The 26,374-nt window shown below is 42.8% G+C and overlaps 1 protein-coding gene across 2 annotated transcripts in view; it reads left to right on the top strand.

Annotated features, from left to right (window-relative positions):
• The first annotated feature begins 8,778 nt into the window (after window positions 1-8,778).
• zzz3 (zinc finger, ZZ-type containing 3) overlaps window positions 8,779-26,374 on the top strand; it is a 117,501-nt gene continuing 99,905 nt past the window's right edge. Inside the window, exons 1-2 of one of the 2 annotated variants that reach the window (XM_072574757.1) lie at window positions 8,779-8,988; window positions 11,510-11,582. The gene's annotated coding sequence lies outside the window, so the exon portion shown is untranslated. The remainder of the gene's footprint in view (window positions 8,989-11,509; window positions 11,583-26,374) is intronic. The other variant, XM_072574756.1, reaches the window with a different exon arrangement.

Below are 26,374 nucleotides of genomic sequence, written 5' to 3'. Positions count from 1 at the left end.
ACAACATAAAAGGCTAACGGTGAAGTGTTGAGAAATGGAATTAAAATAGACAGATGCTCGGTAATCAGTGAGAACAAAGGGCTGAAAGTCATTTTCAGAGCAGTTAAAAACTTTTTGAATCTAACTGCACAATAAGGTAAAGGTGCCATGTGTTGAAATACACACATTCACACATAAAAAGAACTAGAAGGAATATTGTTTTGCATCGGCTAAAGATTTGGCTTTATCTGAACTTTTCCTGCTGATGTTGTAACTCACCCCAAGGTTCAGTCAGCTGTGCTGCTGTGTCCAAGTATAACAGTACTTCAATTTGAAAACTTTCACAGTGTTACAATCCCTTAAGTGACCTCACCCTGCCCTCCACTATCACCTGATGAAGGAGCGTCGCTCCGAAAGCTAGTGTGCTTCCAATATAACCTGGTGTTGTGTGATTTTTAACTTTGTTAAATATATTCTTTAAAATTGGTGTCTTTGACCAAACCTTTAATTAATTGACTGAGTATTAACTCATGTGATTTAGTGTAAAATTTTATCTGCTAACATCCCTATGAAGCACCTAGTTAAAGGTGCGTTCAACTATATTTTTTGTCAAACTTTGAGTCTGGAACTTCCTGGCATCAGTTCAAAAATAAATCTGTGATTTGATCCCATGATCCTTGACATATTGTGGAGTTCCGGTGTTGGACTGGGGTGGACAAAGTCAGAAGTCACACGACACCAGGTTATAGTCCAACAGGTTTATGTGAAATCACGGTGCACGCTCCAAAAGCTTGTGATTTCAAATAAACCTGTTGGACTATAACCTGGTGTTGCGTGACCTCTGACCTTGACATACTGGCATAATTTAGGTTGAAGCAAAGTTTTGAATCGAACTCTGTAATGTTCCCACCTCATTTTGAAGCTGAAAGCAACTGAGGTTTTGCAAGTCTTGCTCAGAATTCAATTCTCTGAAGCAAGGGACAAGTTCCATGGCTCTTTTACTGAACTGTTACCAGGGCCTGGTTCCCTGCCTGTGCCTTGGTGACTAGAACTCAGGGGAGTCACACAATATCAATTAACCAGCTGCAATATTTTACCCCAGGAATGGACAGAAGGAGGAAGACTGCTCCATACATTCCGATGGTGGTCATGATCCCTTGGTTTTATTCAAGGAATGGAAACACACTGTGCGTTCAATATTAGCCCCATTGGATTTTTCAAAGTCGTATAGCATGGAAACAGACCTTTCCGTCCAATTTGTCCATACTGACCAGCTATCCTAAACTGCTGTAGTCCCATTTATCAGCATTTGGCCCATATCCTTCTAAACCCTTCCTATTCATATACCCATCCATCTGCCTTTTAAATGTTGTAATTGTACCAGCCTCTGCCACTTCCTCTGGCAGCTCATTCCATACACACACCACCCTCTGCGTGAAAAAGATGCCCCTTATGTCCTTTTTATATCTTTCCCCTCTCATCCTAAACCTATGCCCTCTAGTTTTAGACTCCCCCTAACCCGGGGAAAATACTTTGTCTATTCACCCTATCCATGCCCCTCATGATTTTATAAACCTCTATAAGGTCACCCCTCAGCCTCCGACGCTCCAGGGAAAACAGCCCCAGCCTATTCAGGCTCTCCCTATAGCTCAATCCTCCAACCCTGGCAACATCCTTGTAAATCTTTTCTGAACCCTTTCAAGTTTCACAACATCCTTCCTATAGCAGGGAGACTAGAATTGAATGCAGTATTTCAATAGTAGCCTAATCAATGTCCTGAACAGCCACAACATGACCTCCCAAATCCTATCCTCAATCCACTAACCAATAAAGGGAAGCATAGTGAAGAAATGCCTTCTTCACTATCCTACCTACCTGCAACTCCACTTTCATGGAACTATGAACCTGCACTCCAAGGTCTGTTTGTTCAGCAACACATTTCAGGACCTCACCATTAACTGTATAAGCCCTGCCTGGTTTACCTTTCCAAAATGCAGCACCTCACATTTGGCTAAATTAAACTCTATCTGCCACTCCTTTGCTCATTGGCCCATCTGATCAAGATCCAATTGTAATTTGAGGTAACCTTCTTCACTGTATACTACACCGTTAATCTTGGTGTCATCTGCAAACTTACTAAGCATACCTCCTTTTTTCACACACTTCATTGCAATCTGTAAAACATGTAAGTGCGCAAGTCCCAATGACAATGACTATGTTGCAGAAATACTTTGCTTGTTGTGAAAATATTTCGAGCCATTCTGTGGTTACTAGCTGAGCAGTGCTATCTAAATGCAGATCACTCGCATTTCAATGCCAGAGCTCACGCTTCGACCCGGTCAACATGATAAGGAGGTGACACATTCTCAAGCTTCTCTCTGCCCATTTACTGCCCTCAGCCAATCACTGAGTGGCACACAATGGGGCATCTTCTGAGATGGGCACAGAATGTGCTAAAATACCCAGTTTGGTTGTCTCATTCTTCCAAGATATGATAACAATTAGAGTCATAGAGTCATAGAGATGTACAACATGGAAACAGACCCTTCGATCCAGCACGTCCATTCTTAAAATATTTGGCATTTGGTGTGTACTTATTCATTAGATTTACGTCCTCTCATCTGGCATAATTTATATTATCAAGTAGCAGATCCTGAGCCACGCAATGATCAACTACTACAGTGCAACAATTCTTGCATTTATATAACACCTCATTGTGTCAGAATAACTGATATTTCCCACTGTGGATTCGGTATGAGGTAAAGTGAGCATGTTGAGTATGAAAACATTGGTTGTTCAGTGCCAGCGTTCTCTCAATAACAACAGGCTGGCCCGATGCGTGCATTATCCATGATCTAGAAAAGGCGCTAGCAAACTCCTACACAGCAAGATCCCACAGACATCAATTAAATAACGGTCAGAACGTTGATTAACATTGTCCAGGACAGTGGGCAAATTTCCCCGCTGTTCTATGAATAGCTTCCGTGAAGTCTCTGATCTCTGCTGGAGAGACCAGGTGATGGTCCACATGACAGACTGCACCTCTGACATGACAGTACTCCCTCAGTACTCCACTGCCATACCGACCTGGCTAATTTTATCTTCCTGTGATAACGCTGTTAAGCAACTGTCTGGGATGGTGTATAATGATGGCACATCAGACATTTCTGGTTAAACGATCATGGAAAATATAACTTGTATCAAGCAGTCAGTACTAGAAAGGGTTAACTGTAATTGTCTAATAAGCTCCACCCATTAGGGTATAACGGGCATATCCTGGGAGAAGCTATTCAGTTTTTAAGTACCAGTCAACAGCTCTATGTAGCTAAACAGCCATGAATACTGACTATTAAGTTTATCCTCAGGGCTGGCAAGAGACTATCACATAACTCGGATTCAATGCAACGTTCAATGAATTCACGGCTGATCTGATAACCCTCAAATCTACTACAGTGCCTTAACTCTTGAATCTCTTGCTGATTAAACTTTGTCTTGAAGATACTTAACAACCCAGCCTCTGTGACCCTCTGTGGAAAGAATCCTACAGATTTATTAGCCACTGAGAGAGGAAAGTTTTCAGCTCTGTGTTCTTAATCTGAGATGATGTCCCCAGGTTTGAGACTCCGTCACGAGGGGAAACGACCTCTATCCTGTCAAACCCCCTCAGAATCTGACTGGATTCAACAAGGTTGCCTCCCATTCTTCTAATTATTATTATTCTTGATTCACTAGGCTGATACTTGGGATAAAAAGACTATTCTGGTTTGACTTTTTTAAATTCAGACACGGGATGAGAGTGTCACTAGGCCAGCATTTAGTGCCCATCCCTAATTGCTCAGAGGGCAATTAAGAGTCAACCACATTGCTGTGGGTCTAGAGTCACATGTAGGCCAGACCAGTAAGGTTGGCAGGTTGTGAATCAGAGTCTTTAGACTCTTAACTCCAGACTTTAAAAATTATTAGGTTCACTTTCCACCATCTGCCATGGCAGGATTTGAACCTAGGTCCCCAGAATATCACCTGAGTCTCTGGATTTACAGTCAAAGGGTGTGGTGCTGGAAAAGCACAGCCAGTCAGGCAGCATTTGAGGAGCAGGAGAATCAATGACTCTGATCTCCAGTTCTCACTTTCTCCTCTCTGGCTTAACAGTCCACAAAATAATTCCACTAGGCCATTGCCTCCGAACTCTCAGATGATGTTGTCTGGTCTGAATTACGCCTGTATTCACCGGAGTTTGGAAGAATGCGAGGGCTGGGGGAGTTGAGAACCAGGCTCCACTGTCTCAGGAAATGGTACAGACCTTTTATGATTAGATTAGATTCTCTATCGTGTGGAAATAGGCTATTCAGCCCAACAAGTCCACACCGACCCTCCTAAGTGTAAACCACCCAGGCCCCTTTCCCTCTGACTAATACACCTAACACTATGGGTAATTTAGCATGGCCAATTCACCTAACCTGAACATCTTTGGAGTGTGGGAGGAAACCCGTGCAGACACGAGGAGAACGTGCAGGTTCCACACAGACAGTCATCAAGGCTGGAATCGAACCTGGGTCCCTAGCACTGTGAGGCAGCAGTGCCAACCACTGACCTACTGATGGACATAAAGATTTCTTCTCTCAAAGACTGGGGAAACAGTGAAATTCTGTATGACAGAATGTCCTGAAGGTCAAGTTACTGAACATATTCAAGATAGATAGATTTTTGAGATTTTAAAAACATCTGGAGGGGGTAGCACAGTGGTCAGCACCACTGCCTCACAGCACCAGAGACCTGGGTTCAATTCCCACCTCAGGCAACTGTCTGTGTGGAGTTTGTACATTCTCCTTGGGTTTCTTCTGGGTGTTCTGGCTTCCTCCCACAGTCCAAAGATGTGCAGGGTTATAAGAAGGTTAGGTGAATTGGCCATGCTAAGTTGCTTGTAGTGTTAGGGGAATGGGTCTGGGTGGGCTACGCTTTGGTGGGTCAGTGTTGGCTTGTTGGGCTGAAGGGCCTGTTTCCACACTGTAAGTAATCTAAGTTTTGGGATAAAAAGGGGAAACTGGCATTGTGATAGAGGATCAGCTATGATCATGTTGAATGGCACAACAGTCTCAAAGCACCAAATGGCCTATTTGTGCTCCAATTTTCAATGTAAACCCCAGTGAGTACAGCCCCATTGAAACATACAAAAGATGTCACTAATGGGGTGGTCACAGGGGGTTCAGTCCTTGGGCCATGACTATTTACAATCTACATCAATGACTTGGATGTAAGAAATCTGGGTGTCATCCTACATGAATTACAGAAAACTAGTATGTGGATACAGCAGATAATAAGGAAGTGAATGGAATTTTGGCATTTTTGCTCAAGGTATAGAGGATAAAAGGGGGGAATAATGCTGCAACTGAACAAGGCATTATTGAAACCACACCGACAGTACTGCATACAATTTTGGTTCCCTTACCTGAGGAATGTTGCGAGTCCAGTGGCCCTGATAGGAGCTAGGAAGAAGGTTTATACATGCGGAAGATTGGGTGAGGGGAGAAAAGGTGAATAACAGGTGGTTATGGAGCCCAGATAGAGAGGGAAATAGTTGGGCAGAGAAAGGAATAGACAAAGGTCAGCCTGAGAGAATCAATAGTGATCAATTGGGACTACAACTCCCCCTTCAACATTCTAATCCCAACCAAACTAATCTCAGCCTGGGCTCCACCCTCTGCACCTGGATCCTTAGCTTCCTGACACACAGTGAAGATAGGCAACAAACCTCCACCACAAAAGTCCTCAGCACCGGTGTGCTGGAAGGATGTGTACTCTGTCCCCTACTGTATTCCCTGTACACTCACGACAGTGTGGCCAAATTTCATACCATCACCATCTACACATTTGCCGGATATCAAACAATGATGAGTCAAAATACGGCAGGGATGGTGCATTGGTAACAATCTCTCTGTCGATGTCAGCGAAACAAAAAAAAAACCTGATCATTACTTTCAGGAAGAAAGGAGGAGGACACGCCTCCATCTACATCAACAGAGCTGATGTAGAGGGTTGAGAGCATCAAGTTCCTGGGAGTGACAATCACCAACAATCTGCCCTGGGCTTCCCATGTAAATGTGACAGTCAAGAAGGCACAACAACACCTCTCCTTCCTGAGGTGGCTCAGGAAATTTGACAAGTTTACAAGGACCTTCACCATCTTTTACAGATTCTATCTGGGTGCATAATGATCTGGTATGGCCACTGCTCTGCCCAGGACCGTAAGACAATAGACAATAGACAATAGATGCAGGAGTAGGCCATTCTGCCCTTCGAGCCTGCACCGCCATTCAATATGATCATGGCTGATCATTCCTAATCAGTATCCTGTTCCAGCCTTATCTCCATACCCCTTGACTCCACTATCTTTAAGAGCTCTATCCAATTCTTTCTTAAATGAATCCAGAGACTGGGCCTCCACTGCCCTCTGGGGCAGAGCATTCCACACAGCCACCACTCTCTGGGTGAAGTAGTTTCTCCTCATCTCTGTCCTAAATGGTCTAGGTAAGAAACCATAGAAAGTTGTATCCATAGCCCAGACCGTTATGAAAGCCAACCTTCCATCCATTGACTCCATCTATACTTCTTGTTGCCTCGGAAAGGCAGCCAACATCATCAAAGACCCCTCCCACCCTGGTTTTAATCTCTTCCAACCTCTTCCATCAGGCACAAGATGCAGAAGCTTAAACACATGTACCAACAGGTACAGCAACAGCTTCTTCTCTGCTGTTATTAGACTGCTGAATGGACATCTGTAATTTCAAAACTAATGTTGATCTTGCTTTGTGCAACTCCTGTGCAGCCATAAACTTGTATGCCTCACTTTGTCAAGAATCATAGAATCCCTACAATCTGGATACAGGCTGTTTGGCCCAAGTCTGCACCAATCCTCCAAACAGTATCCCACCCAGATCCATCCCCCTACCCTATGACTTTACATTTTCCCTGATTAATGCACCTAACTACATATCCATGAATACTATGGGCAATTTAGCATGGCCAATCTACCTAATCTGTACATCTGTGGGAGGAAACCAGAGCACCCAGAGGAAACCATGCAGACACAGGGAGAATGTGCAAACTCCACACAGTCACCCAAGGAAGGAATTAAACCTGGGTCCCTGGTACTGTGAGGCAGCAGTGGTTGTATGCTATGATCTGCCTATACGGCTCACAAAACAAAACTTTCCATTGTACATGTGATAACAACAAATCAAATTAAATCAATGAGTTGTTTGTGGTAACAGCCCATGTAGTGACAAGACCTAGAGTGAGTGGCTTGGGGTAAGGACCCTTCTCCCATATCTGGACCTGAAATGTTAACTCTGCCTTGTCTCCACAAATGCTGCCAGACCTGCTGAGTTTTTCCAGCAATTTCTCAATTTGAAGTTTACTAGGAAAAAAGGAGATTGCTGGAAAAAGCCAGTTCTGATGAAAGGTTGCTAGACTGAAATGATTAATTCTTCTTTCTCTCCATTGATACTGTGAGACTTAAACTTTAAAGTTTACTAGAAAAAAAAAGAGATTTCTCAGCAGGTCTCACAGCATCTATGGTGAGAAAGCAGAGTTAATCATTTGAGTCTAGCAACCTTTCATCGGAATTGGCTTTTTCCAGCAATTTCAATTTTTGAAAGTCTGATTTCGTGCATCTAGAGTTCTGAGGGTTTTTTATTCCTCTGTCAGCGATAAAATCAGAATCAGAGCTTGCAGCTCCAAAAGCTCAGCTGGAGTGTAACCTGGTGTTGTGTGATTTTTAAACTTCCTGATGAAGGGCTTTTGCCCGAAACGTCGATTTTCCTGCTCTCCGGATGCTGCCTGACCTGCTGTGCTTTTCCAGCACCACTCTAATCTTGATTTTTAACTTTGACCACCCCAGTCCAACACCGACAACTCCACATCTTTCCTCTCTATGTTCTTGTGGCACACCACTCGTCAATCCATGTTACATTTTATAAATCCCTACTTTGGAACCTGTCTGACTCAAGGAGAAAGTGAGGACTGCAGACGCTGGAGATCAGAGCTGAAAATGTGTTGCTGGAAAAGCACAGCAGGTCAGGCAGCATCCAAGGAGCAGGAGAATCGACATTTCGGGCAAAAGCCCTTCATCAGGAATGGAACAGGTTGTCTGTAACCTCACACCTTTAATGCATTGTCTCAGTTGAGATGTTACCTGCAACACATTCTAAATGATTAAAGACAACAGCAATCTAGGTAAGTTCAATACATCATATCAGTTGTACTATCAATTATATGTCCTATGATCCTGCCCCACTAGCTCCCTGACGAAGGAGCAACGCTCCAAAAATTTGTACTTCCAAATAAACCTGGTGGGGATGCTGCCTGAACTGCTGTGCTCTTCCAGCACCACTAATCCAGAACCTGGTTTCCAGCATCTGCAGTCATTGTTTTAACCTCAGTCATTGTTTTTACCCTGGGCTATAACCTGGTGTAGTGTGATTTTTAACTTTAACCATTCCGCTCAGACTAGATTCGAACCTAAGATCTCTTAGATCAGAAGCAGGGACGCTGTCAAAGCGCCACAAGTGTCAAATGTGTGCATTGCACCGCAGGGGGGTGGGGTGATGTTTGGGCTGGGCCCTTGGCCGCCTCATCCACGTTCTCCCAGTGGATTCTGGGAGGGCCGGCGGTGGCCAGGACAAAGATGGCGTCCGAGGGCGCTGCGCGTCCTTGCGGAAGTGAGGTAAGTGAGAGTGTGGGGGAGGGACATGGGAGAAGGGGGGGGGGGGGGGTGGAAGATGGGGGTTGGGAAGGCCTCACCCTCCCCCACCCCCCCCCCCCCGTTCCATGGCCGCCGCCACCACCACCAGCAGAGAGCCGAGAGAAAGGGACGAAGAAGTGGCTGCGGGATCATGTGAGACCGAAAAATGGGATCCAAAGCAGGAGAGAGTGGACGAACCAGCCGAGGAAATGGTGGCGGAATCCGCGGCGGCAACCACAGAGCCCGAGGCGGCGGTAGCGGGGAAGAGAGTGAGTCTCGCCTTTCGTGATTGGGGGGGGGGGGAGCAACAGCGGCCCGCGTTGTGCGCGGGAGGGCACCTCCAACTTTATTTTATTTCACCGCCCGCCCGCGCCGGGAAAAGCCGCTCGATCGGTCAGGAAACACAACAAAGCAGGGATGAAAAAAAACCACGTGAATTTTGTTTCGCCGCCGCCCGCGTGGGAAAGCCACACGGTCGGTCAAGAAACGAAAAACAAAACAGCCCCGTCAATTATGTTTAACCGCCGCCGCCCGCTTTGGGACGGGGATGGAAATATTAAACAAATTATAAATACTCGATCACCCGTTTTAAAACAGTAATTTATATTCGCGTTTGTCTCTCCCATCCCTGTCGAAACGTGGTGCTGGCTCCGAGCTGAGCCGAAAGTGATTGATGTTTATGGTTATTAATTGGAATTGTTGCTAATTAATCTACAATCTCCCCCCCCCCCCCTTCATTTTTATATATTTTTTTCTGATATCGACTGTTTTTCCCCTCAATTGTGTGTGATTTTCATTCCTGGCCACCCCCACCAAACCCCCTCCTGAGGCCGGCTGAGTGAAGCCTGAGGTGGGCTATTGTTCTTAGGCGAGCTCGGGGATCACCTCCAGGCTCCGTGAGGCCTACCCCACCTCCCTTTTTTGTCCAAGGTGTAGATGGTGTTGACTTGAACAAGGGACCAACAATCTTCAATTTCCCATCTCCCCCCCTCCTCAAGACTGAACCCTTACACTGAACTTTTTTTTTCCTCCCTGACCAAGTGGGCTTTTTTTTGTTTCTTTGTCCTGGGATCATTTTTAAAATCATTTCCTCAACAGGTTTCCCTTTTCTCTCTCTCTTTCCCCCCACCCCTTCATCCTTTAGGGTTTAAAACAAAGGTTCCCCAGATACTGAAACGTGTTCCTTTGTTATTTGCTGAGACTTGCTTTTGCACATTTAAAATCTCCCCTCTGTGGCATGTCAGTTCTCATTTGTCTCAGGTACCAGCCCTCTTTCAACTGATTTCACATGTATGTGTTTCCATGCACAGATGTGCATGTGTCTGAGTGGATGTGTTTATAGTCTGTGTATGATTTATATTACAACTGACAATATACTGATTGTCAGATGAATAGACTGGCATTCATGTTGAATCTGTGCATATTATAACACAATATACTGACAATTTATAGGTATATATGCATTGTAATGAGATATACAACAGACAGTATACTGACATTATAAATACACATATTCATGCTGTAATGTGATATGTATTATAACATAATATACTTAAATTATAAATGTATGCATGCATTCATGTTATGAGACACAGACAGTGTACTGTGGGTTGAAAAGTGTGGTGCTGGAAAAAAACAGCAGGCCAGGCAGCATCCAAGGAGCAGGAGAATTGACGTTTCGGGCATAAACCAGACAGTGTACTGACAGATTATAAACACACGCAGTCATGCTGTAATCTGCGATATATATTATAAAATAGAGTCATAGTGATGTACAGCGCGGAAACAGACCCTTCTGTCCAACTCATCCATGCCGACCAGATGTCCCAACCCATACTTTGATTATAAATATATACGCATACATGTTATAATGAGACAGCATACTGACAGATTATAAATACACTTAAACATGCTGTAATCTGTGATGCGTATATGATAACACGATGCAATTAGATTATAAATATATGCATTCATCCTGTAATAAGACATGAGACAGTATAATGACATTATAGCACAAATAAGTGTATTTATAATCTGTGATGTGTATATGATAACAGAACACAATTAGATTATAAATATATGTATTCGTATTGTAATGAGACAGTATATTGACAGATTATAACTACACTTATGCTGTAATCTGTGATGTCTATATGATAACACGATGCAGTTAGATTATAAATATATGCATTCATGTAATGAGACACGAGACAGTATACTGACAGATTATAAATACAAATGTATTCATACTGTAATCTGTGAGATGTATATTATAACACGATATACTGTCAGATTATAGATAAATACACTTGCATCGTGTCTGATTTGTGTACGTAAATGAAGTATGTGTAAAATGTGTGTGGAACTTCCCTTTTCCTCGGAGTACCCAGCTGCTGCATTAATTTTCCTTGCAGTAGATGGAGTGACCAGTGTGTCTCGCTGCTCTGCTTTGTGTGCACTTTATGGTGAAGTAACCCGTTTTTATTTGGTCATAAATATGCGGAACACGCGTGCTTTAGTGCAGGTTCAGCAGATACAGCTCCTACTCCCCTCGAAGGTTATGTCTGTGTTTGAATTTATTTTTTTTTAAAAAAAGAAAACTCTGTCACTTTGTATGTTTTTTTTGTTGTTGTTGTTTCTCTTTCTGTGTGTGGAGCGGGGTTGGATTGTCCCTGAACACGGCTTCGGCTCACTCCTCTTTCGCACATGTTTGGGAGGTTGGTCATTTTGAGGTCAGTTTGGAATCGGAAACGTCTCTGAAACAGTCGTTTTTTTTGTCTCCTGCGGCAGGTGGAAGTTTCCACGTGTGTGGACGAGGCATTCGACTGGGCCATGTGTTCACTAACGTCTTAAAAAATGCCGAGTAGGACAATTAAATCACGATTTTTTTTTGTTGTTGTTCGTATTATGAGAGTGAGGGTTGGGATAGATTTAATTCTGACTGTAATTTCACCTTCAGTACTACAGCTACACTGTCTCTTGTTCACCACTTTTTTTTTGTGCTGATACACTATGTATCCACATTAATGCCGCAGATAACCAGCTGAGTAACTGATCTTTTTTGTTGTTCCCGCTGCTTCGCTTAATGTTCTTCTGTTCCTATTATAAATGTCTCAGTATCCAAACTAAAGCCTTGGCCTAACTCTCAGTCAGTTGATTGAGGCTGTTGTTTTGGCGTTCTGTGTGACTGGAAGTTTGAGCAAAGTACTATTAACACTATTTCCTTGTCAGCCAATATTTTTTTAAACGAGAAGTTCTGGATCTGTTAGAAGCAAGATCTTGTAATCCATAGACAGTAATTTATAGGATTGTGGATTCAAGGTGGGTTTCTCAGTACTTTTTTTTGTACAGGCTAAGAGGCACATCTTTGGGCTAGGTATTAATTGTGTATTTCCAACCAAGGATTTTGAGGTTTGTTCTTATTTTCAAGAAAACTCATAAAGAACTTTGTGGTGAAGTTGTTGTTATGGTAACTAAATTTGAATGTGTTTTTTTTAAAGTTCAAACGTAGTTAAGCTTATTATAAGAGGAACATATAGCAAAAGCAAAATAAAAGCTGCTTTGTAATTCTCTAAAATTGAAAAAGGCAAATTCATATTTCACACATGAATTCCTTTTCAGTTTTCACCTTCTCATTTCCAATGCTGTGAACTTCGAGAGCAGTGTGCTTTTATTTACGTTGGTGGTATTTAAACCTTAACATATTTACATAAGTGCACTTTGAAACTATTAATTCTGTATTTAGCAACAATTTGTAATCTTGTGCAGTTCTTGAACAAAATTTAACACCAATCCAACTTCAGACAGGCGACCGAAAGTTTGGTTGAAAGGATGGTTTTTAAACAGCTTCTTAAAGAAGGTGAGAGTTAGACTGGTTTAAAGAGGAAAGTCCACAGCTTTGCATGTAGGCGGTGGAAGACATGAATTCTAATGGTGGAGTGAAATAAAATCATGACATCAGCATTGGAGGAGTGCACAGATCTCTTTATGGAATTGGAGAAGGTGACATGGGCAGAAAGAAGATGATGCCTTTCTTGAATTGTGGAGGGGAGGATGGGGAGAGAACGTGAGACTAAACCAGGCTATTTGATATAGAAACAGAAATTGTTGGAGAATTTCAGCAGCTCTGGCAGCATCAGTGGAGAGAAAGCAGAGTTGACGTTTTAAGTCCAGTGACCCTTCTTTTATTGATGTGTAGCACTCGTTGTTGCTGATCTCAAGTTGATCCCCAGTGCCACTGACAGAGCTGCAAATCACCATTTTGCATAAGGAGGGGGATAGCAGTGACGAGGTAGTAATGTCATTGGATCAGTAATTCCAGAGACCTCACCTAACCCTGTGGGGACATACTGTGGAATTCGTAGATGGTGAAATTAACTTCAGTGAATACATTGGGAATTAAAAGCTGCCACTGTAGTTGACCATGAAACTAGCATTGATTGTCATCAAAACCAATCTGGTGTGTAAATGTCCTTTGGGAAAGGGAATCTTCCATCCTTTACAGGTTTAGCTGACATGTAAGTCTAGACTTTCAGCAATATCATCGCATCTTGAACTGCCCTCTGAAATGGCTGAGCAAGCTTCTCAATTGTACCAAGCCACTGTATAAAAGTCAAAAAGGAATTAAACCTCACGAGACTACCCAGCATTGACCTAGGCTCGGAACCAAGTCATTCAGTCCTCACTTGGAATCCTATCGCTGTTCATTCACAATCATTGAGTCAAAATACTGGAGCTGCCTTCCAAACAGCACTGGAGCTGTACCTACAACAGATAAAGTTAAAAATCTCACAACACCAGGTTATAGTCCAACAGGTGTATTTGGTAGCACTAGCTTTCGGAGCACTGCTCCTTCATAGGTGGTTGATGAAGGACCTGATCAAGGAGCAGCGCTCCAAAAGCTAGTGCTTCCAAATAAACCTGTTGGACTATAACCTGGTGTTGTGTAATTTTTAACTTTGTGCACCCCAGTCCAACGTCGGCATCTCCAAATCAAGATAACAGCAGATAGTTTATGACAGTTCAAAAAGAGTGGTTCAGAAGCCCTTGAGGTTGATTTGGGATCGGTGCAGATCTAGCCAGTGACAGCCATACCCCACAGAAGAATGAAAAAAAGGTCAATGTTCTCTTTTCAGCCCAGGTCTTGGAAGAGCAAGTGTATAATTGTCCTGCTGTATGCTTTCCATAACTCACTATTAGCTTTTCTCCACCCATCTTGTACTTTCCCGAAATAGTTCATGACACAATGAAGGTTTTATTGCACAAAAAAAACTCATCCGTCTTTACTAGAATAGGATATCGATGACAAGCTGATGCTTGGAAAAATAACATTTTCTTTTGGTTTCCTTTATTATTAACCAATTATTTACATTTTATATAATGCAACTGATTATTTTGTGTAATTCTAATTTCTCCCCTCTATCTACTGGGTTATCAGTAATTTTATCATGAAGTACTGAAATCAGGTTGGGCTGGACAAGATCTCTGAAACGATTGAGTGTGATTGTTGTTTGGTTTGATTCTTAGATTCTGCAAGATACAAAACTGGCTCAAAGGTAGAAGACAGGGTGGTGTTGGAGGGTTGTTTTTCAGACTGGAGGCCTGTAACCAGTGGAATGCCATAGGGATCGGTGCTGGGCCCTCTACTTTTTGTCATTTACATAAATGATTTGGATGCGAGCATAAGAGGTACAGTTAGTAAGTTTGCAGATGACACCAAAATTGGAGGTGTAGTGGACAGCGAAGAAGGTTACCTCAGATTACAACAGGATCTTGATCAGATGGGCCAATGGGCTGAGAAATGGCAGATGGAGTTTAATTCAGATAAATGCGAATTGCTGCATTTTGGGAAAACAAATCTTGGCAGGACTTATACACTTAATGGTAATGTCCTAGGGAGTGTTGCTGAACAAAGAGACCTTGGAGTACAGGTTTATAGCTCCTTGAAAGTGGAGTTGCAGGAAGATAGGATAGTGAAGAAGGTGTTTAGTATGCTTTCCTGTTATTGGTCAGAGTATTGAGTACAGGAGTTGGGAGGTCATGTTGCAGCTATACAGGATATTGGTTAGACCACTGTTGGAATATTGTGTGCGGTTCTGGTCTCCTTTCTATCGGAAAGATATTGTGAAACTTGAAAGGTTTCAGAAAAGATTTACAAGGATGTTGCCAGGCTTGGAGGATTTGAGCTATAGAGAAAGGCTGACCAGGCTGGGGCTGTTTTCCCTGGAGCATCGGAGGCTGAGGGGAGACCTTATAGAGGTTTACAAAATCATGAGGTGCATGGATAAGGTAACTAGGCAAAGTCTTTTCCAAGTGTGGGGGAGTCCAGAACTAGAGGGCATAGCTTTAGGGTGAGAGGGGAAAGATATCAAAGAGACCTAAGGGGCAACTTTTTCGCACACAGGGTGGTACGAGTTTGGAATGAGCTGCCAGAGGAAGTGGTGGAGACTGGTACAATTGCAACATTCAAGAGGCATTTGGATGGGTATATGAATAGGAAGGGTTTGCAGGGATTTGGGCTGGGTGTTGGCAGGTGGGACGAGATTGGGTTGGGATATCTGGTCGGCATGGACGGGTTGGACTGAAGGGTCTGTTTCCATGCTGTACATCTCTATGACTCTATGACTTAAATTTTCCAAGCTAGTGAAATTTACTTTTGCTGCCTATATTTTATTATTTGGAATGCTAGGGCTTGAGGGTAGGCTATTATTGTGCCATCTGGAGCAAGTATTCACATTTTTATAATGATTATCAGGAAGATGAAAATGGATCATCAGAAGCTTCATTGTTTCCACACAAGCTGTTTGCCTTTTCCTGCCAGTCTTCTCTCCCATTCTCTCCTGAATCCCTTGTTGGGTTCGAACTTCACTAGTTGCTCCCTGGCACTTTTCCTAAGAGGCATCTCTAGAAATATAGAACATAGGGATAGGAGCAGGCTATTTGACTCTTCAAGTCTATTGTGCCACTCAGTACCATCATGGCTGACCATCCAACTCAGTAATCTGTTCTTGCTTTCTCCTCATATCCTTTGATCCCTTCAGCCCTAAGAGCTGGGGTGGCATGGTGGCTCAGTGGTCAGCACTGCTACTTCACAGCACGAGGGACCTGGGCTTGATTCCAACCTCAGGCAACTGTCTGCTTGGAGTTTGCACATTCTACCAGTGTCTGCGTGGGTTTCTTCTGGGTGCTCCAGGTTTCCCCTCACAGTTCAAACATGCAGGTTTTTAGAGATTAAAGATTTCCTATAATGTGGAAACAGGCCCTTTGGCCCAACAAGTCAACTCTGATCCTCCGAAGAGTAACCCACCCAGACCCATTTCCCTCTGACTAATGCACCTAACACTATGGGCAATTTAGCATGGCCAATTCACCTGGTCTTTGGACTGTGGGAGGAAACCGGAGCACCCGGAGGGATCCCATGCAGACACGGGGAGAATGTGCAAACTCCACACAGACAGTCCACCGAGGCTGGAATTGAACCTTGGACCCTGGTACTGTGAGGCAGCAGTGCTAGCCACTGTGCCGCCCATAGATTAGGTGGATTGGCCATGGTAAATTGCCCCATAGTGTTCAGGGATGTATCGGTTGGGTGCATGAGCCACAGAAAAATGCAGGGTTACAGGGATGTAGGGTAAGTAGGATTGGTCTGGGTGGGATGTTCTTTGGAGGGTCAGTGTGGATGTGTTGGGCTGAATCGCCTATTTCAACACTGGGGATACTATGGTTTTATGAACTATATCTGTCTTGTTCTTGAAAACATTCAATGTTTTGGCTGTTTTCTATAGCAGAAAATGTCACAGGCTCACCTCTCTCTGGGTGAAATATTTCTCCTCGTGTCAGTCCTAAATTGCCTACTTCCTACCCTTTGACTGACCCCGGTTCTGAATTCTCCAATCATCGGGAACATCCTTCCTGCATTTACATTGCTTAATCCTAGAATTTTTATAGGTTGAGAGATCATCCCTCATCCTTCTGAATTCCAGTGAATTTAGTCCTAACCAATCCAGTATCTCCTCATCTGTCAGTGTTGCCAATTTTAGATTGAGGCTGATAAACCTTTTTTTTTTACATTCCCTCCATACCCAGAACATTTTCCCTCAGATGAGATCAAAACTATGCACAGTACTCCAGGTGTGGTCTCTCAAAGACTCTGTTCAATTGCAGGAGGATATCCCTGTTCCTGTACTCGAATTCTATCGCTGTGAAGGGCAGCATACAATTTGCCACCTTCATAGCTTGTTGCATCTGCATGCTTTTAACAACTGGTGTACTTGAATGCCCAGGTTTCATTGCTACTCCTGCTTTCACAGTCTACTGTCATTCAGATAGTAAGCCTTCCTGTTTTTGCTACCAAAATGGATAACCACACATTTATCCACATTATACTTCACCTGTCACATGGCATAAATCTTTGGGTGCACCTGGGGCTTCTGCAGGTGCTCATATGTACTGAGTTGTGTGTTTTTCTGATTTGTAGTGGGCTTGGGCTGATTATGATTCTATGTTGCTAGTGTAATCTGAAACATCCCCTTACAATGTCAATACCTTAAGTGAGGGTGTGTGTTTGGAGAGAGGCAAAGCCACTGATTCCAAACTCCCTCTCCAGCACTATCTGTTTATATTCACTTCCAGCAAGGACTGTTGGTTGGTGATCATTTGTGCAGTTTCTGCAGTTTTTAAAATCCTTTATCCCAACCAAATCCAGAAGCACTGTGGCTGATTATAACAAGTCTGCCACTGGACCTGACTGAGATTAGGTAATATAGTGCATTTTTGTAAGGGGGTAGGCAAAGCTTTAAGAAGGAACTTGCATTTGTGTAGAGTTTTATTGATCTTGGAACATCCTGAAGGATTTTGCAAATGATGTGATTTTGCTGACATGAAGTTGTTGTTAAATTGTAGGGCAAGAATGTTCTGATTGTAGTGACTCAGTTATTGATAAAACACGATATTAGTTATACTGCATCTGTCATGTCCACTGGATGTTCCAAAGCAATACTTGAAACGGCAACACTGTTGTGATGTAGGAAATGTTGGCAGCCAATTTTCACATAGCAAGTTCCCACAAGTTGGAGTTTTTAAACTTTATTTATTGACTACTTTACACTGACAAGAGCTGAAATGTTGAACTTATTTGTTTACTTAAGATTTTGTAACTATTTTACCTGTGAAGATGGCACAATGAATGGCGACATTGTAAATTTTTCACTGCATCCCTGTACTTGAATACATGTGACAATGAAACCTAATTCTAATTCAGATGTCAGTGTGATAATAACCAGATGATCTGTTTTGTGATGTTTGAAGGTTAAGTATTAATTAGGATACCAGGAAGAAAATCCCTCGTTCCTCTTTAATTTAGTGCCATGGGGTCTTGCCTAGCTGAGAGGCGCACAAGCCCTCAGTTTAATGTCTCCTCTGTAAGACAACACCTCTGACAGTGCAGCACTGCGCTGCCTTGAGCTTTGTGCACATGTCCGTCTTGGGCCATGAACCCAGAGCCTCCTGACTCGAGTGACTGTTCCCTGGTTGATATCTGTCAACTCTCTCCTAATATCTGAGCTCTGGAGGTACTTGTGTGTGTGTGGTGGGAGAATTGAACACATGAATTTAATTTCAAGCACCATGCATATTGAATTCCAGTATTTGCTTTGAGTGCAATTTTCTCTCAATCATTAAAATGCACCTATCCTAACTCTTCCTAGTGATGAATGGATGTTTCAAGAGAATAATATATCAGTATTTGAAACAAGACTGTGGGAAGAAAGCAGGAAGCGAAATTAATGTTTGATTGTTGCGCATACATCCTGTGCTGAAAATATTTATTGTTCTATTTTGAGAAAATGCATGCACCTGTATGCAGTTTGGGATTTCAATTCTCTGCAAAGAATTTATTTGCTGGGTGTTTTGATTAAGTGGTAGTTCTGCAGTTTTTGTTGTACTCTTGCCTGATTGTGCGCACAGGAAGGAGCATTTGAAGAAAATTTGCTTAATAATATGCCTTTGCTTGAAACATTTGGATGTAATGATGTTGGCACTGAAAGTTATAGTGATGTCCACATAGTGTTATGAATGTGGGATTGGGCCATTCAACCCCTTTATTAGAATCGCAGATTGTGGTTGATGTGTAGCTACTGTCTGTATTTGATCCACCTGTCTGGATTTGCTTGTTTCTGTCTGCTGATGCTTCTGAAGACATCTGCATTGGGGAAAGCACGTTGAGGATGAATTTATTTTTAATTCCTTCATAAAATGTGGGCATTGCTGGCTAGACCTGCATTTGTTACTCAGAGGGCAGTTGAAATTCAACCATGTTTTTATGTGGTCTGGAGTTACATGTAGGCCAGACCACGTAAGGACAGCAGTTTGCTTCTCTGAAGTGTGTCAGTGTACCAGATGGGTTTTTCTGACAATCAAGTGGTTTCATGGTCATTATTGGACTCAATTCCTGATTTTTATTTTATTCAAGATATTCTGCAATTCTGGGATTCAAACCCTGGGTCTCTAGGTTAATAGCTTAGTGATAATACCACAAGGCTATTGATTTGAAGGCTGTTCAGCTGTAGGCATCTCCACGTTCCAAGAATCTGCATTATGTTGGGGTACATTCCTGCACATGCCATCTGATTCTTTCCAGAAATGGTCATTCTTGATTAGATTAGATTTCCTACAGTATGATATGAATATAGACTGTAACTTGGGTAGGTGTTAAGTAATTGAAAGATTTCCACCTGAACAATTGATATATCTTTACTATATGCGTACTCTTTCTCGCAGGGATAGGAGCTCTCTATTTTATTTCTCCTTCTGAGAACATGCTGGCTCACCCGTGTGTCCAGTTTATTGTGCTTTTCAATTTTCAGCCAACACTGAGGTAATTTGGTGTCGATCTCAAATTGAGCCTGGAATTCTTGCAGATGGTAATGTTTTAAAAGAAAGGCAGGTCACTTGATTTCAAATCTGTAATGAAGAATTTTAGAGCAGTCAGCTGTTGTTCAGAATGTTTTTTGCCTTGAATGCTATGCAGCTGAATGAGGTTCAGAAACCTGGGGACCTGTGATGACAATGCTGCAATTCTGCTTTGGGGAAGCCTGTGCAGCCAGCGCAATGCACCACTGTAACCTCCAGGCTTAACTACTCGAATGACTAACTTTCACCTTCTAAGTTTCAGAAATATTCATCCACAACTCCACTGCTCACATCCCAACTTGCAATAAGCCTTGATCACTCTCATTCCCGCACTTGCTGATGTACCCTAGTTCCTGAGCTAACAACATCTCAAATGTAAAATTTGGATCCTGTTGATCGGATGTTTACATGACAGTGTTCCTCACTCTCTATCTCTACCTTCCTACAGATTTTTGAGAAATCTACACTTCCTGTCCCTCACCATGTTTTTGGCTGCCTTGACTCATAGCTCTAGATTTCCCTTACTAAACCCCTTCTTTTTTTTAATCTTTCTTTTATGATGCTCCTTAAAATCTAATGCTTTGAGTAGTCCTTTGGTCAACTACTCTAAAATCTCTTTGATTAGATCTTAGATCAATGTCTGTCTGAAATACCTTGATATTATATTAACTTGTACTTGTGCAAGTGGTGAAAATATGAGTTGGGTCAGCAATCCTACAGTACTCAAAATCATCTTTGTGCTGATTTCCACCACTTGAAGGCTGTGATGTTGGTTACATTTAGAGTCATAGAGTCATACAACAGGGAAACAGACCCTTCGATCCAAATCGTCCACACTGACCCATCCCAATCTGACTTAGTCCCACCTGCCAACATTTGGCCCATATTCTTCTAAACCCTTTCTATTCATATGTCTATCCCGATGCCTTTTAAATGTTGCATTGTACCAGCCTCCACCACTTCCTCTGGCAGCTCATTCCATGCAGGCAGCACCCTCTGTGTGATAAAGTTGCCCCGTAGGTCCCTTTTAAATTTTTTGCGCCTCACCTAATATCTATGCCTTCCAGTTTTAGACTCTCCTACCCTGGGGAAAATACCTTAGCTATTCATCTTATCCGTGCCCCTCATAATTTTGTAAACCTCTGTAAGGTCATTCCTCGGCCAATGATTCTCCAGGGGGAGAAAGCCCCAGCCTCTCCCTATAGCTTCAATCCTCTAATCCCCGCAACATCTTTTTTGCACCCTGTCACGTTTAAAAACATCCTTCCGACAGAAGGGTGATCAGAATTGTACACAGTACTCTATGGGCTCGCCAATTTCTGTAGATCTCAGGAAGAGTCATACTGGATTCAAAACATTATCTCTGATTTTTGTTTCGGCAAATCCAGTCAGGCTGAGTTTTTCCAGCATTCTGTGTGTTTGTTTCACATTTCCAGCACCTTGCTAAAGGGGGCATTCTTCATGCCTGAAGCTTGAGTAGATATTTCCTCATCAATCTATTTAAAGATGTTGTTACAGACCTCTGGAGCAGGTGGGACTTGAACCTGGAGTTCCTGGCTCAGAGATGGGGACACTACCACTGCACCATAAGAGGCCTTTAAGCTAGTTTATGATGAAAAAAACACTCTCTTGGCAACGTAAGGCATCAGTGAAGGGTTTCACCCTACTTCCATCCAGAGATTCCCAGCAAGTGTTACCACATTGCAATCATAATTGGGAACTCTGCCTAATCTGTTTTCTTTCACCAGTCTCTGGGAGCAGTTTGGGTGTGGTGGGGATTTGAGTCCTATATCCGAATTGCTGGTTTAGCTGATGTTAGTTATGATTAAAGGAGCTTTTGGGCTTTCAGAGAAAGATTCTCGATTATAACTCGTTTGAAGATAGAAAGCCACAGTCCCAAATTGAATGGTACATTTCAGTATCCTGGAGTGTGCAAGTGGTGATATTCCAACTTGTTTTTGTTCATAATGTAATAACTAGGTTGATGTAATGTGGAAATATTGTTAAACTTCAGCTCTAACAGTGATTTTATATCACAATATGGTTTACAATTGTTAGTAACTGCTTCTGTTTATTGTTGAAACCTATTGAACATGGAAAAGGGGCATTTCAAATCTGAGTGAATTCAGATTTTAAGAATGACTTTTATGCTTGGGTGGGTTGACCACATAGCTTTCATTAATAGAAAGTAATTTGAAACTTTGGAAGAAAACCAACTATAGACTCAGTGGTTAGCACTGCTGCCTCACAGTGCCAGGGACCCAGGTTCAATTCCAGCCTTGGGCAACTGTCTGTCTGGAGTTTGCACGTTTTACCCCGTGTCTGCGTGGGTTTCCTCCCACAGTCCAAAGCCCTGCACGTTTGGTTGATTGGCCATGGGAAATGCAGGTTTACAGGAATAGTCTAAGGCGGTGGGATGTTCTTTGGTGTGGACTTGATGGGCCAAATGTCCTACTTCCACACTCTAGAGATTCTATGTTGTGAGATGGCTAGCTGTGTTTCTTTATATTTTTAAAAAAACTTCTGTGGATGGTTAATGAAAATGGCATTAGTTCATCAAAGATTCTGTTCTTAAATAAGGCACATGAGACATTCTGGTCAGTGTCAAGTGAGAGTGTCGAGACCTTGTGGTTAACAAAAACTCTTCAATCTACATTCTAGCCTCAAAAGACAACTTGCTTTTAGCAAGGTTGTAATCAGAAGAGACTGAGCATCCAAAAGTGGCTTATATGTCCAGTTTCTAAATTCAGTACCTTTGTCCCATTCATTGTATTACCACTCTGATCTGGCCATTAATTTGTATTCTGACATTGTAATTTACAAACTGTTTTGTCATGTGTTAGGATCAATCTGAAATCTAGGTGTCAGGGGGAGTTTACTGTTCTCTTTGTCAGAATTGAAGTTGAATGGTTATCATGGAATTCTATAATAGAGTGACACTTTATTTGGGAAGCCTCTCATCTGCTATTGGGATCCTTGAAGTAATTTTTTAATTTCAAAAATATACTTTATTCATAAAATGTGTGTGTGTGTATAAATAAAACACACATTGTCACTAAGGCAGTTTGGTTCTGTACAGTAGCATATCAAGTAAACAAACATTGGAGTTTGACACTGTCCAACAAACAAACCAAATCTCTTACTTGGGCAAGATCAGAAGTCACACAACATCAGCTTATGGTTCAACAGGTTTATTTCAAATCACAAGCATTGAGAATGCTGCTCCTTCAGGTGATTCCACATAAACCTGTTGGACTATATAACCTGGTGTCGTGTAACCTCTGACCCTGTCCATCCCAGTCCAATACTGACACCTGAGTTGAAAAGTGTGGTGCTGGAAAAGCGCAGCAGGCCAGGCAGCATCCGAGGAGCAGGAGAATCGACGTTTCGGGCATAAGCCCTTCTTCAGGAATGAGCAGTCCTCACTTTCTCCCAATACTGACACCTCCACATCATTACTTGTGCAGGATTATATTTAGGTATATCTGAGGTATCGAGAGCGTGAGATAACTGAACAGATACCCATTTCTCCAATCATTCCTTTCAAGTTAGAGTGTACTTTCTGGGCATGAAGAAATAACTTGCACTTATTTTGCTTTGCCAATCTCAACCTCAGATGCTCCAAACCCTGTCACCAATGAATAGAATATTATTGATACATAGTGATTGTTGTAACATCAGGAATCTTGCAGCCAATCTCTGCACAATGAAACCCCACAAGCAACAATTAGATAATAACTAGACTGTTTTTATTGCTCGGAACCTTCTATGTCCATCAAAGTTTCACCTGCACTTTCTCACGTGCCATTTACTGGATCCGTTGCTCCTCTACACTGGGGAGAATGGACGCCTACTTGTAGAGCACTTCAGAGAACATCTCCGGGACATCCGCACCAATCAACCCCGCCGCCCCGTGGCTGAACATTTCAATTCCTCCTCCCACTCCACCAAGGACGTGCAGGTCCTGGGCCTTCTGCGTCGCCACTCCCTTACCACCCAATGCCTGGAGGGAGAACGCCTCATCTTCTGCCTTGGAACCCTTCAACTCCACGGCATCAATGTGGACTTCACCAGCTTCATCATTTCCCCTCCCGCCACCTTACCCCAGTTCCAACCTTCCAGCTGAGCACCATCCTCACGACCTGTCCCATCTGTCAATCTTCCTTCCCATTTATCCACTCCACCCTCCTCTCCAACCTATCACCTTTACCCCCACCTCCATCTACCTATTGCACTCTCAACTACTTTCCTCCAACCCCACCCCCCTTCCATTTATCTCTCTGCTCCCAGCCTCATTCCTGACGAAGGGCTTTGCCCAAAAAGTTGATTTTCCTGCTCCTCGGATGCTGCCTGACCTGCTGTGCCTCTCCAGCCCCACTCTGATCTTGACTCTGATCTCCAGCATCTGCAGGACTCGCTTTCGTCCTGTTTTTCTTGCCTGTTGAGTTTACACTTTGGGCTCAGAGTCTCAAGGAAGGGTTGAGATATTTAGAACTGAAATGAGGAAACATCATTCAGGAGGTTCTAAATTTTGAGAATTCTCTACCAGTGAGGGCCGAGGCTGCTCATTTTTAAAAAATGTATCCAAGACAGATGTTGGTGGAAACTAGGGGATTCGAGGGATATACAAATTGGATGGGAACGTAAGTCAATACAGAAGGTCAGCCATGATCGTGTTGAATGTAGGAGTGTCCCTGAGGAGCAGGGGCTTGACCTAGCACTGTTCCTGTTTCTTCTGTAATCTGCTTTTTGTGAAGTTAGTTAAGGAGTGAGTATTATGATGCTGGGATGAGTTTCCTTTTCTTTGAAATTGTGATCTCATTTTGATGTCTTATCTGAAACGGTTTGAACTGGATCATCCCACTCCACTCATGGATAATCATGCTGTAGATAAAGTGGCAGTTGAAAGTAGGCCAGGAAAGTGAAGCTATAGTATATTGTGAACTTAAATTTAGAATAGGCATCAGTGGAAATCTTTCCTCATGGATGACGAAAACTCAGAACAGTCACAAGACAATAGAACCAAAGACGGCGGATGGCTCCCAATGCAGTTAAATGCTACCATAGAAGAGTTAACATCATGGATTTGTATCTGGTTCAGAACAATATTTTCTCATCACTGGCATTGGGTTTTGGATTTCATCTTTCTGCTATTGCTACTGTTTTGAGAATTAAAGCGCCTGCTCTACATTTGCAACAGCATTTCTAACGTTTTTATAGCGTGACAACTGGACATGAACAAATAACTGAAAGAAAGCTCTGCAGCTTGTCACCGGTTTAATGTGTGCAGCTTGGATTCAATTTTAAATGAACTATGCCCCACACCTATGTCGGATCTCTCCCCGCCAGCGCTCTCGATTAGTAAAGGGATCAAAGGTTAAGGGAGAAGGCAGGAGAATGGGGTTGAGAAACACATCAGCCATGATGGAATGGCGGAACTGACTCAATGGGCTGAATGGCCTCATTCTCCTCCCACACCCTATGATCACCTCCTATCCCTCTGCCACCTAAACCATCATGGAAACTTAAATCGACAAAGCTTGGAGAAAAACACTTGAGTACATTGTTACACTTCAACGAACAGGGTTTTGAATTCATAGCAACGTTGTTTCCAAATACATGTTACAGTATTTAAAAACTGAGGCTGTAACTAGTACACAATGAGGACTAAGCCACAGATTAACTTGTTTTCAGTGAAACATTTCACTGTCTATGAACATGATCATTTTCAGCAAGTAAAAGTGTTCTTGCCCCTCAACTTTTTTGTCCACAACCTTCGTCCTGTTGTTTGGCATTTCAGAAATGTCACTCGAGTCAGTAAACTTCAAAGATCTGCCGCATGGTGGAGTTTACTTGCTTAGCAGCTGGTGTATCATGACTGAATTGGACAGAATCTGGAGTGAAATCAGACAAAGCACCATATCTGTGGGTTAATGTTGGAATGTGATGGGCCTCCCTCAGAAAGTTGGTGGGAGAAAGGACAATAGGGAGGGTTTGTGGTGAGGTGGATAATCAGACTGATGAATTATAAAAATAAGGATGCAAGCTAAGAGCATGTGGTTCGGGGATATGTATGGAGGAAAGGAATGGTCCAGCGAAGGTGTAAATGTTTACACTGAAGGAGAGAAACCAGTAGGAAGTTCTTCTGTGGGTGAAAAGTAGATAATCGCAAGGAGTGTTCACTTTTTTTTGCATTTTTCATTTCATGGCCATTAAGTATTGCTCAGTCCCTAATTGCCCTTGAGCTGAGAGCTTTCTAGGTTATTGTAGGTGGTAGTTAGAAGTAACCACTTCTCTGTGGGTCTGGAGTCACGTGTAAGCCAGACCCGGTAATGGATGTCTTTACATTTCCCTCCCTAAGGGGCCATTAGTCAGCCAGGTAGGTTTTTGCAACAGTTGGTGCTAGTTGTTATCATGGGTCATCATTGCTACCCTAGCTTTTATATTCCAGATTGAGTTTAAATTCCACGAGCTTCTGCTGTGGGATTCACTGTCTCCTTGACTTGTCCGACCTGCCTATCTTCTTTTCCACCTATCCACTCCACCCTCTCCTCCTTGACCTATCACCTTCATCTCCTCCCCCACTCACCCATTATACTCTATGCTACTCTCTCCCCACCCCCACCCTCCTCTAGCTTATCTCTCCACGCTTCAGGCTCACTGCCTTTATTCCTGATGAAGGGCTTTTGCCCGAAACGTCGATTTCGCTGCTCGTTGGATGCTGCCTGAACTGCTGTGCTCTTCCAG

Source organism: Chiloscyllium punctatum, chromosome 7 (assembly GCF_047496795.1).
Source record: "Chiloscyllium punctatum isolate Juve2018m chromosome 7, sChiPun1.3, whole genome shotgun sequence".
Lineage (NCBI taxonomy): Eukaryota > Metazoa > Chordata > Chondrichthyes > Orectolobiformes > Hemiscylliidae > Chiloscyllium > Chiloscyllium punctatum.
Note: the sequence above shows the minus strand (reverse complement) of the source record. Positions and strands in the feature narration are given on the sequence as shown.